The sequence below is a fragment of the Opisthocomus hoazin genome, unplaced genomic scaffold (assembly GCF_030867145.1).
Source record: "Opisthocomus hoazin isolate bOpiHoa1 unplaced genomic scaffold, bOpiHoa1.hap1 HAP1_SCAFFOLD_175, whole genome shotgun sequence".
Taxonomy (NCBI): domain Eukaryota; kingdom Metazoa; phylum Chordata; class Aves; order Opisthocomiformes; family Opisthocomidae; genus Opisthocomus; species Opisthocomus hoazin.
Window position 1 is genome coordinate 102,501 of NW_027448743.1, and position 10,000 is coordinate 112,500.

A 10,000-nucleotide genomic window follows, 5' to 3' on the forward strand; every position below is an offset into this window, starting at 1 on the left:
CGCTTTTTGCCTGGCCCCGATCGTCTCGGTTCGTCCGCCCCACCGCCCGGCGCTGCTTGCGGCCGGCACCCACGGGTAACCCGGCCCGAGGCCCGCACCGGCGCCTGGCGTGCTTTAGGACACCTGAGGGCTCGCGGGGCCGCGCGGCCGTCACACAGCCCGGTTCGGTAAAGAAGCCCGAGGAACCCCAACCGAGCAGGTAGCGGGATGGGGGGGGTGCGGGGTGACACGGGGAGGCACGCGCCCCGCCGCTTCCACCACCGCCGTCTCTTTGCTCGTCACGGTCCGCGCCGCTCGGAGGGAAGGGGACAACACCTCGCACGAGACGGGAAGCGACATTGGAAAGGAGACCGCCCGGCCCGAACACCGGAGCCCCGCCGTGGCTCCCTATGACGGGGAGTACGGAAGACCCGGCCCGCCGGGGGCCCTCTCCGACGCCACCCGAAAAGCCTCATCGATCAGGAAAGGGAAGGGGAACGGAGGAGAAGCGGAGGCCCCACGGCCACGGTTCCTGGGACAGCGACGGCCGCGCGCGCCGGCCCCCGGACCCCGAACCTCGGGCAGGGCTGGGCAGCACAGGCGCGGGGCCCTGCGTGCGAGCGAGCGAGCGGGCAGCGTCGACAGCAGAAGCCCAACGCGGCGTGGCCACCGGCAGAGCCGGATTGCCGTAGAGGCTTCTCTGCAACGTGCCCGCGGATGGCTGCTGTTAACGGGCGTGGGGAGGGGGGGGGAAGCCACGGCAGGCTCCACTCCCAAACCCCGGCCCTACAAGCGTTCGAGTGCCGGAGACCGCCGCCCGTCTCGGCCCGGCCCTGGAGAAACCCCTCTTGGAGCCCTCGCTCCAGTCGGCAACGGCCACCGGAGCCTGCGGGCAAGCAGCGGCTTCGCGCGGCTTCTGGCAGTCGGAACCGCCGTGCGCGATAGGTAGGAAGCAGAACGGCCACGGCCAGGGCCGCCGGGCAACGCCCGAGTCTGCCGGCTGAGCCGCGGCTGACAAGCGTTCGAGTGCCGGCGACCGCCGCCGGTCTCGGCCCGGCCCTGGAGAAACCCCTCTTGGAGCCCTCGCTCCAGTCGGCAACGGCCACCGGAGCCTGCGGGCAAGCAGCGGCTTCGCGCGGCTTCTGGCAGTCGGAAGCGCCGTGAGCGATAGGTAGGAGGCAGAACGGCCACGGCCAGGGCCGCCGGGCAACGCCCGAGTCTGCCGGCTGAGCCGCGGGTGACAAGCGTTCGAGTGCCGGCGACCGCCGCCGGTCTCGGCCCGGCCCTGGAGAAACCCCTCTTGGAGCCTTCGCTCCAGTCGGCAACGGCCACCGGAGCCTGCGGGCAAGCAGCGGCTTCGCGCGGCTTCTGGCAGTCGGAAGCGCCGTGCGCGATAGGTAGGAGGCAGAACGGCCACGGCCAGGGCCGCCGGGCAACGCCCGAGTCTGCCGGCTGAGCCGCGGGTGACAAGCGTTCGAGTGCCGGCGACCGCCGCCCGTCTCGGCCCGGCCCTGGAGAAACCCCTCTTGGAGCCCTCGCTCCAGTCGGCAACGGCCACCGGAGCCTGCGGGCAAGCAGCGGCTTCGCGCGGCTTCTGGCAGTCGGAAGCGCCGTGCGCGATAGGTAGGAGGCAGAACGGCCACGGCCAGGTCCGCCGGGCAACGCCCGAGTCTGCCGGCTGAGCCGCGGGTGACAAGCGTTCGAGTGCCGGCGACCGCCGCCCGTCTCGGCCCGGCCCTGGAGAAACCCCTCTTGGAGCCCTCGCTCCAGTCGGCAACGGCCACCGGAGCCTGCGGGCAAGCAGCGGCTTCGCGCGGCTTCTGGCAGTCGGAACCGCCGTGCGCGATAGGTAGGAGGCAGAACGGCCACGGCCAGGGCCGCCGGGCAACGCCCGAGTCTGCCGGCTGAGCCGCGGGTGACAAGCGTTCGAGTGCCGGCGACCGCCGCCCGTCTCGGCCCGGCCCTGGAGAAACCCCTCTTGGAGCCCTCGCTCCAGTCGGCAACGGCCACCGGAGCCTGCGGGCAAGCAGCGGCTTCGCGCGGCTTCTGGCAGTCGGAAGCGCCGTGCGCGATAGGTAGGAGGCAGAACGGCCACGGCCACAGCCGCCGTGCAACGCCCGAGTCTGCCGGCTGAACCGCGAGTAGCTGCAGCGGTTCGATGGCGCTGGTCCGCGAGCGCCAGCCCTCTGCCCTAGTATACGGACAGCGAGGTCCCCGGCCCCGGCGGGCTCGAAGAGAACCGTCTTCCCCCAGCGGGGAGGCGCGCGAGCGCCGCCGACTCTTACCATGACGTAACTGGAGGCAGCGCAAAGCAGCGACCCCTTCGGCAGCTCCGAAGAAGAACCGGGCAAGACGTCTACCTGCCAGAACCGCGGTGGAGCCAAAGTCCCGCCGGAGCGAGGTAGACGAGGCATCCCTTTCCGCCGGCAGCTCCGGCGGCCACATCGGGCACACCGGACCCGGCGGACGGTAAAACGGGTAGACCTGGCCTCCCTGCCGGCAGAACGGGTAGACGAGGCCTCCCTGCCTGGAACCGGGTAGACCTGGCATCCCTGCCGGAAGCGGGTAGACCTGGCATCCCTGCCGGTAAAACGGGTAGACCTGGTCTCCCTGCCGGCAAAAAGGGTAGACCTGTTCTCCCTGCCGCCAGAACGGGTAGACCTGGCCTCCCTGCCGGTAAAACGGGTAGACCTGGTCTCCGTGCAGGTAAAACGGGTAGACCTGGCATCCCTGCCGGCAGAACGGGTAGACCTGGTCTCCCTGCCGGTAAAACGGGTAGACCTGGCCTCCCTGCAGGTAAAACGGGTAGACCTGTTATCCCTGCCGGCAAAACGGGTAGACCTGGCATCCCTGCCGGCAAAACGGGTAGACCTGGTCTCCCTGCCGGTAAATGGGTAGACCTGGTCTCCCTGCCGCTAGAACGGGTAGACCTGGCCTCCCTGCCGGCAGAACGGGTAGACCTGGCCTCCCTGCCGGTAAAACGGGTAGACCTGGCATCCCTGCAGGTAAAACGGGTAGACCTGGCATCCCTGCCGGCAAAACGGGTAGACCTGGCATCCCTGCCGGCAAAACGGGTAGACCTGGTCTCCCTGCCGGTAAATGGGTAGACCTGTTCTCCCTGCCGCCAGAACGGGTAGACCTGGCCTCCCTGCCGGTAAAACGGGTAGACCTGGTCTCCGTGCAGGTAAAACGGGTAGACCTTGCATCCCTGCCGGCAAAACGGGTAGACCTGGTCTCCCTGCCGGTAAAACGGGTAGACCTGGCCTCCCTGCAGGTAAAACGGGTAGACCTGTTATCCCTGCCGGCAAAACGGGTAGACCTGGCATCCCTGCCGGCAAAACGGGTAGACCTGGTCTCCCTGCCGGTAAATGGGTAGACCTGGTCTCCCTGCCGCTAGAACGGGTAGACCTGGCCTCCCTGCCGGCAGAACGGGTAGACCTGGCCTCCCTGCCGGTAAAACGGGTAGACCTGGCATCCCTGCAGGTAAAACGGGTAGACCTGGCATCCCTGCCGGTAAAACGGGTAGACCTGTTCTCCCTGCCGGTAAAACGGGTAGACCTGGCATCCCTGCCGGCAAAACGGGTAGACCTGGTCTCCCTGCCGGCAAAAAGGGTAGACCTGTTCTCCCTGCCGCCAGAACGGGTAGACCTGGCCTCCCTGCCGGTAAAACGGGTAGACCTGGTCTCCGTGCAGGTAAAACGGGTAGACCTGGCATCCCTGCCGGCAGAACGGGTAGACCTGGTCTCCCTGCCGCCAGAACGGGTAGACCTGGCATCCCTGCCGGCAAAACGGGTAGACCTGGTCTCCCTGCCGGTAAAACGGGTAGACCTGGCATCCCTGCAGGTAAAACGGGTAGACCTGTTATCCCTGCCGGCAAAACGGGTAGACCTGGCATCCCTGCCGGCAAAACGGGTAGACCTGGTCTCCCTGCCGGTAAATGGGTAGACCTGGTCTCCCTGCCGCTAGAACGGGTAGACCTGGCCTCCCTGCCGGCAGAACGGGTAGACCTGGCCTCCCTGCCGGTAAAACGGGTAGACCTGGCATCCCTGCAGGTAAAACGGGTAGACCTGGCATCCCTGCCGGCAAAACGGGTAGACCTGGTCTCCCTGCCGGTAAAACGGGTAGACCTGTTCTCCCTGCAGGTAAAACGGGTAGACCTGTTCTCCCTGCCGCCAGAACGGGTAGACCTGGCATCCCTGCCGGCAAAACGGGTAGACCTGGTCTCCCTGCCGGCAGAAGGGGTAGACCTGGTCTCCCTGCAGGTAAATCGGGTAGACCTGTTATCCCTGCCGGCAAAACGGGTAGACCTGGTCTCCCTGCAGCCAGAACGGGTAGACCTGGTCTCCCTGCCGGCAAAACGGGTAGACCTGGTCTCCCTGCCGGCAAAAAGGGTAGACCTGTTCTCCCTGCCGCCAGAACGGGTAGACCTGGTCTCCCTGCCGGTAAATGGGTAGACCTGGTCTCCCTGCCGGCAATATGGGTAGACCTGGCCTCCCTGCAGCCAGAACGGGTAGACCTGGCATCCCTGCCGGTAAATGGGTAGACCTGGCATCCCTGCCGGTAAAACGGGTAGACCTGGCATCCCTGCCGGCAATACGGGTAGACCTGGTCTCCCTGCCGCTAGAACGGGTAGACCTGGCATCCCTGCCGGTAAAACGGGTAGACCTGGCCTCCCTGCCGGCAATACGGGTAGACCTGGCCTCCCTGCCGGTAAAACGGGTAGACCTGGCATCCCTGCCGGCAGAACGGGTAGACCTGGTCTCCCTGCCGCCAGAACGGGTAGACCTGGCCTCCCTGCAGGTAAAACGGGTAGACCTGGCCTCCCTGCCGGCAGAAGGGGTAGACCTGGCCTCCCTGCCGGCAGAAGGGGTAGACCTGTCCTCCCTGCGGAGAGAGCGGGTCGCCCGTGCTGGAGGCCCGTATGCAGGGGTGCCTGCACGGGGTGGGAAGGGCCGGCGGCGGGCTGCCTGTGCTCTCTCAGCCGGGGCGGCGGTGGGGGGGCTTGCGGGGGGTGGCTGGGGTCGGCAGGCCGGCCCTGCCGGAGGCCCGTATGCAGGGGTGCCTGCACGGGGTGGGAAGGGGCGGCGGCGGGCTGCCTGTGCTCTCTCAGCCGGGGCGGCGGTGGGGGGGCTTGTGGGGGGTGGCTGGGGGCGGCAGGCCGGCCGTGCCGGAGGCCCGTATGCAGGGGTGCCTGCACGGGGTGGGAAGGGGCGGCGGCGGGGTGCCTGTGCTGTCTCAGCCGGGGCGGCGGTGGGGGGGCTTGTGGGGGGTGGCTGGGGGCGGCAGGCCGGCCCTGCCGGAGGCCCCTATGCAGGGGTGCCTGCACGGGGTGGGAAGGGCCGGCGGCGGGCTGCCTGTGCTCTCTCAGCCGGGGCGGCGGTGGGGGGGCTTGTGGGGGGTGGCTGGGGGCGGCAGGCCGGCCGTGCCGGAGGCCCGTATGCAGGGGTGCCTGCACGGGGTGGGAAGGGGCGGCGGCGGGGTGCCTGTGCTGTCTCAGCCGGGGCGGCGGTGGGGGGGCTTGCGGGGGGTGGCTGGGGGCGGCAGGCCGGCCCTGCTGGAGGCCCCTATGCAGGGGTGCCTGCACGGGGTGGGAAGGGCCGGCGGCGGGCTGCCTGTGCTCTCTCAGCCGGGGCGGCGGTGGGGGGGCTTGCGGGGGGTGGCTGGGGGCGGCAGGCCGGCCCTGCCGGAGGCCCCTATGCAGGGGTGCCTGCACGGGGTGGGAAGGGCCGGCGGCGGGCTGCCTGTGCTCTCTCAGCCGGGGCGGCGGTGGGGGGGCTTGCGGGGGGTGGCTGGGGGCGGCAGGCCGGCCCTGCCGGAGGCCCCTATGCAGGGGTGCCTGCACGGGGTGGGAAGGGCCGGCGGCGGGCTGCCTGTGCTCTCTCAGCCGGGGCGGCGGTGGGGGGGCTTGCGGGGGGTGGCTGGGGTCGGCAGGCCGGCCCTGCCGGAGGCCCGTATGCAGGGGTGCCTGCACGGGGTGGGAAGGGCCGGCGGCGGGCTGCCCGTGCTCTCTGAGCCGGGGCGGCGGTGGGGGGGGCTTGCGGGGGGTGGCTGGGGGCGGCAGGCCGGCCCTGCCGGAGGCCCGTATGCAGGGGTGCCTGCACGGGGTGGGAAGGGGCAGCGGCGGGCTGCCTGTGCTGTCTCAGCCGGGGCGGCGGTGGGGGGGCCTGCGGCGGGTGGCTGGGGGCGGCAGGCCGGCCCTGCCGGAGGCCCGTATGCAGGGGTGCCTGCACGGGGTGGGAAGGGCCGGCGGCGGGCTGCCTGTGCTCTCTCAGCCGGGGCGGCGGTGGGGGGGCTTGCGGAGGGGTGGCTGGGGTCGGCAGGCCGGCCCTGCCGGAGGCCCGTATGCAGGGGTGCCTGCACGGGGTGGGAAGGGCCGGCGGCGGGCTGCCTGTGCTGTCTCAGCCGGGGCGGCGGTGGGGGGGCTTGCGGGGGGTGGCTGGGGGCGGCAGGCCGGCCCTGCCGGAGGCCCGTATGCAGGGGTGCCTGCACGGGGTGGGAAGGGCCGGCGGCGGGCTGCCTGTGCTCTCTCAGCCGGGGCGGCGGTGGGGGGGGTTGCGGGGGGTGGCTGGGGGCGGCAGGCCGGCCCTGCCGGAGGCCCGTATGCAGGGGTGCCTGCACGGGGTGGGAAGGGCCGGCGGCGGGCTGCCTGTGCTGTCTCAGTCGGGGCGGCGGTGGGGGGGCTTGCGGGGGGTGGCTGGGGTCGGCAGGCCGGCCCTGCCGGAGGCCCGTATGCAGGGGTGCCTGCACGGGGTGGGTGGGCCTGCGGCGGGCTGCCTGTGCTCTCTGAGCCGGGGCGGCGGTGGGGGGGGCTTGCGGGGGGTGGCTGGGGGCGGCAGGCCGGCCCTGCCGGAGGCCCCTATGCAGGGGTGCCTGCACGGGGTGGGAAGGGCCGGCGGCGGGCTGCCTGTGCTCTCTCAGCCGGGGCGGCGGTGGGGGGGCTTGCGGGGGGTGGCTGGGGGCGGCAGGCCGGCCCTGCCGGAGGCCCGTATGCAGGGGTGCCTGCACGGGGTGGGAAGGGCCGGCGGCGGGCTGCCCGTGCTCTCTGAGCCGGGGCGGCGGTGGGGGGGGCTTGCGGGGGGTGGCTGGGGGCGGCAGGCCGGCCCTGCCGGAGGCCCGTATGCAGGGGTGCCTGCACGGGGTGGGAAGGGGCAGCGGCGGGCTGCCTGTGCTGTCTCAGCCGGGGCGGCGGTGGGGGGGCCTGCGGCGGGTGGCTGGGGGCGGCAGGCCGGCCCTGCCGGAGGCCCGTATGCAGGGGTGCCTGCACGGGGTGGGAAGGGCCGGCGGCGGGCTGCCTGTGCTCTCTCAGCCGGGGCGGCGGTGGGGGGGCTTGCGGAGGGGTGGCTGGGGTCGGCAGGCCGGCCCTGCCGGAGGCCCGTATGCAGGGGTGCCTGCACGGGGTGGGAAGGGCCGGCGGCGGGCTGCCTGTGCTGTCTCAGTCGGGGCGGCGGTGGGGGGGCTTGCGGGGGGTGGCTGGGGGCGGCAGGCCGGCCCTGCCGGAGGCCCGTATGCAGGGGTGCCTGCACGGGGTGGGAAGGGCCGGCGGCGGGCTGCCTGTGCTCTCTCAGCCGGGGCGGCGGTGGGGGGGGTTGCGGGGGGTGGCTGGGGGCGGCAGGCCGGCCCTGCCGGAGGCCCGTATGCAGGGGTGCCTGCACGGGGTGGGAAGGGCCGGCGGCGGGCTGCCTGTGCTGTCTCAGTCGGGGCGGCGGTGGGGGGGCTTGCGGGGGGTGGCTGGGGTCGGCAGGCCGGCCCTGCCGGAGGCCCGTATGCAGGGGTGCCTGCACGGGGTGGGTGGTCCTGCGGCGGGCTGCCTGTGCTCTCTGAGCCGGGGCGGCGGTGGGGGGGGCTTGCGGGGGGTGGCTGGGGGCGGCAGGCCGGCCCTGCCGGAGGCCCGTATGCAGGGGTGCCTGCACGGGGTGGGAAGGGCCGGCGGCGGGCTGCCTGTGCTCTCTCAGCCGGGGCGGCGGTGGGGGGGGTTGCGGGGGGTGGCTGTGGGCGGCAGGCCGGCCCTGCCGGAGGCCCGTATGCAGGGGTGCCTGCACGGGGTGGGAAGGGCCGGCGGCGGGCTGCCTGTGCTGTCTCAGCCGGGGCGGCGGTGGGGGGGCCTGTGGCGGGTGGCTGGGGGCGGCAGGCCGGCCCTGCCGGAGGCCCGTATGCAGGGGTGCCTGCACGGGGTGGGAAGGGCCGGCGGCGGGCTGCCTGTGCTCTCTCAGCCGGGGCGGCGGTGGGGGGGCTTGCGGGGGGTGGCTGGGGTCGGCAGGCCGGCCCTGCCGGAGGCCCGTATGCAGGGGTGCCTGCACGGGGTGGGAAGGGCCGGCGGCGGGCTGCCTGTGCTTTCTCAGCCGGGGCGGCGGTGGGGGGGCTTGTGGGGGGTGGCTGGGGGCGGCAGGCCGGCCCTGCCGGAGGCCCGTATGCAGGGGTGCCTGCACGGGGTGGGAAGGGCCGGCGGCGGGCTGCCTGTGCTCTCTCAGCCGGGGCGGCGGTGGGGGGGGTTGCGGGGGGTGGCTGGGGGCGGCAGGCCGGCCCTGCCGGAGGCCCGTATGCAGGGGTGCCTGCACGGGGTGGGAAGGGCCGGCGGCGGGCTGCCTGTGCTGTCTCAGTCGGGGCGGCGGTGGGGGGGCTTGCGGGGGGTGGCTGGGGTCGGCAGGCCGGCCCTGCCGGAGGCCCGTATGCAGGGGTGCCTGCACGGGGTGGGTGGGCCTGCGGCGGGCTGCCTGTGCTCTCTCAGCCGGGGCGGCGGTGGGGGGGGCTTGCGGGGGGTGGCTGGGGTCGGCAGGCCGGCCCTGCCGGAGGCCCGTATGCAGGGGTGCCTGCACGGGGTGGGAAGGGCCGGCGGCGGGCTGCCTGTGCTCTCTCAGCCGGGGCGGCGGTGGGGGGGGCTTGCGGGGGGTGGCTGGGGTCGGCAGGCCGGCCCTGCCGGAGGCCCGTATGCAGGGGTGCCTGCACGGGGTGGGAAGGGCCGGCGGCGGGCTGCCTGTGATCTCTCAGCCGGGGCGGCGGTGGGGGGGGTTGCGGGGGGTGGCTGGGGGCGGCAGGCCGGCCCTGCCGGAGGCCCGTATGCAGGGGTGCCTGCACGGGGTGGGAAGGGCCGGCGGCGGGCTGCCTGTGCTCTCTGAGCCGGGGCGGCGGTGGGGGGGGCTTGCGGGGGGTGGCTGGGGTCGGCAGGCCGGCCCTGCCGGAGGCCCGTATGCAGGGGTGCCTGCACGGGGTGGGAAGGGCCGGCGGCGGGCTGCCTGTGCTCTCTCAGCCGGGGCGGCGGTGGGGGGGCTTGCGGGGGGTGGCTGGGGGCGGCAGGCCGGCCCTGCCGGAGGCCCGTATGCAGGGGTGCCTGCACGGGGTGGGAAGGGGCGGCGGCGGGGTGCCTGTGCTCTCTGAGCCGGGGCGGCGGTGGGGGGGCTTGCGGGGGGTGGCTGGGGGCGGCAGGCCGGCCCTGCCGGAGGCCCGTATGCAGGGGTGCCTGCACGGGGTGGGAAGGGCCGGCGGCGGGCTGCCTGTGCTGTTTCAGTCGGGGCGGCGGTGGAGGGGCTTGCGGGGGATGGCTGGGGTCGGCAGGCCGGCCCTGCCGGAGGCCCGTATGCAGGGGTGCCTGCACGGGGTGGGTGGGCCTGCGGCGGGCTGCCTGTGCTCTCTGAGCCGGGGCGGCGGTTGGGGGGGCTTGCGGGGGGTGGCTGGGGGCGGCAGGCCGGCCCTGCCGGAGGCCCGTATGCAGGGGTGCCTGCACGGGGTGGGAAGGGGCGGCGGCGGGGTGCCTGTGCTCTCTGAGCCGGGGCGGCGGTGGGGGGGCTTGCGGGGGGTGGCTGGGGGCGGCAGGCCGGCCCTGCCGGAGGCCCGTATGCAGGGGTGCCTGCACGGGGTGGGAAGGGCCGGCGGCGGGCTGCCTGTGCTCTCTCAGCCGGGGCGGCGGTGGGGGGGCTTGCGGGGGGTGGCTGGGGGCGGCAGGCCGGCCCTGCCGGAGGCCCGTATGCAGGGGTGCCTGCACGGGGTGGGAAGGGCCGGCGGCGGGCTGCCTGTGCTCTCTCAGCCG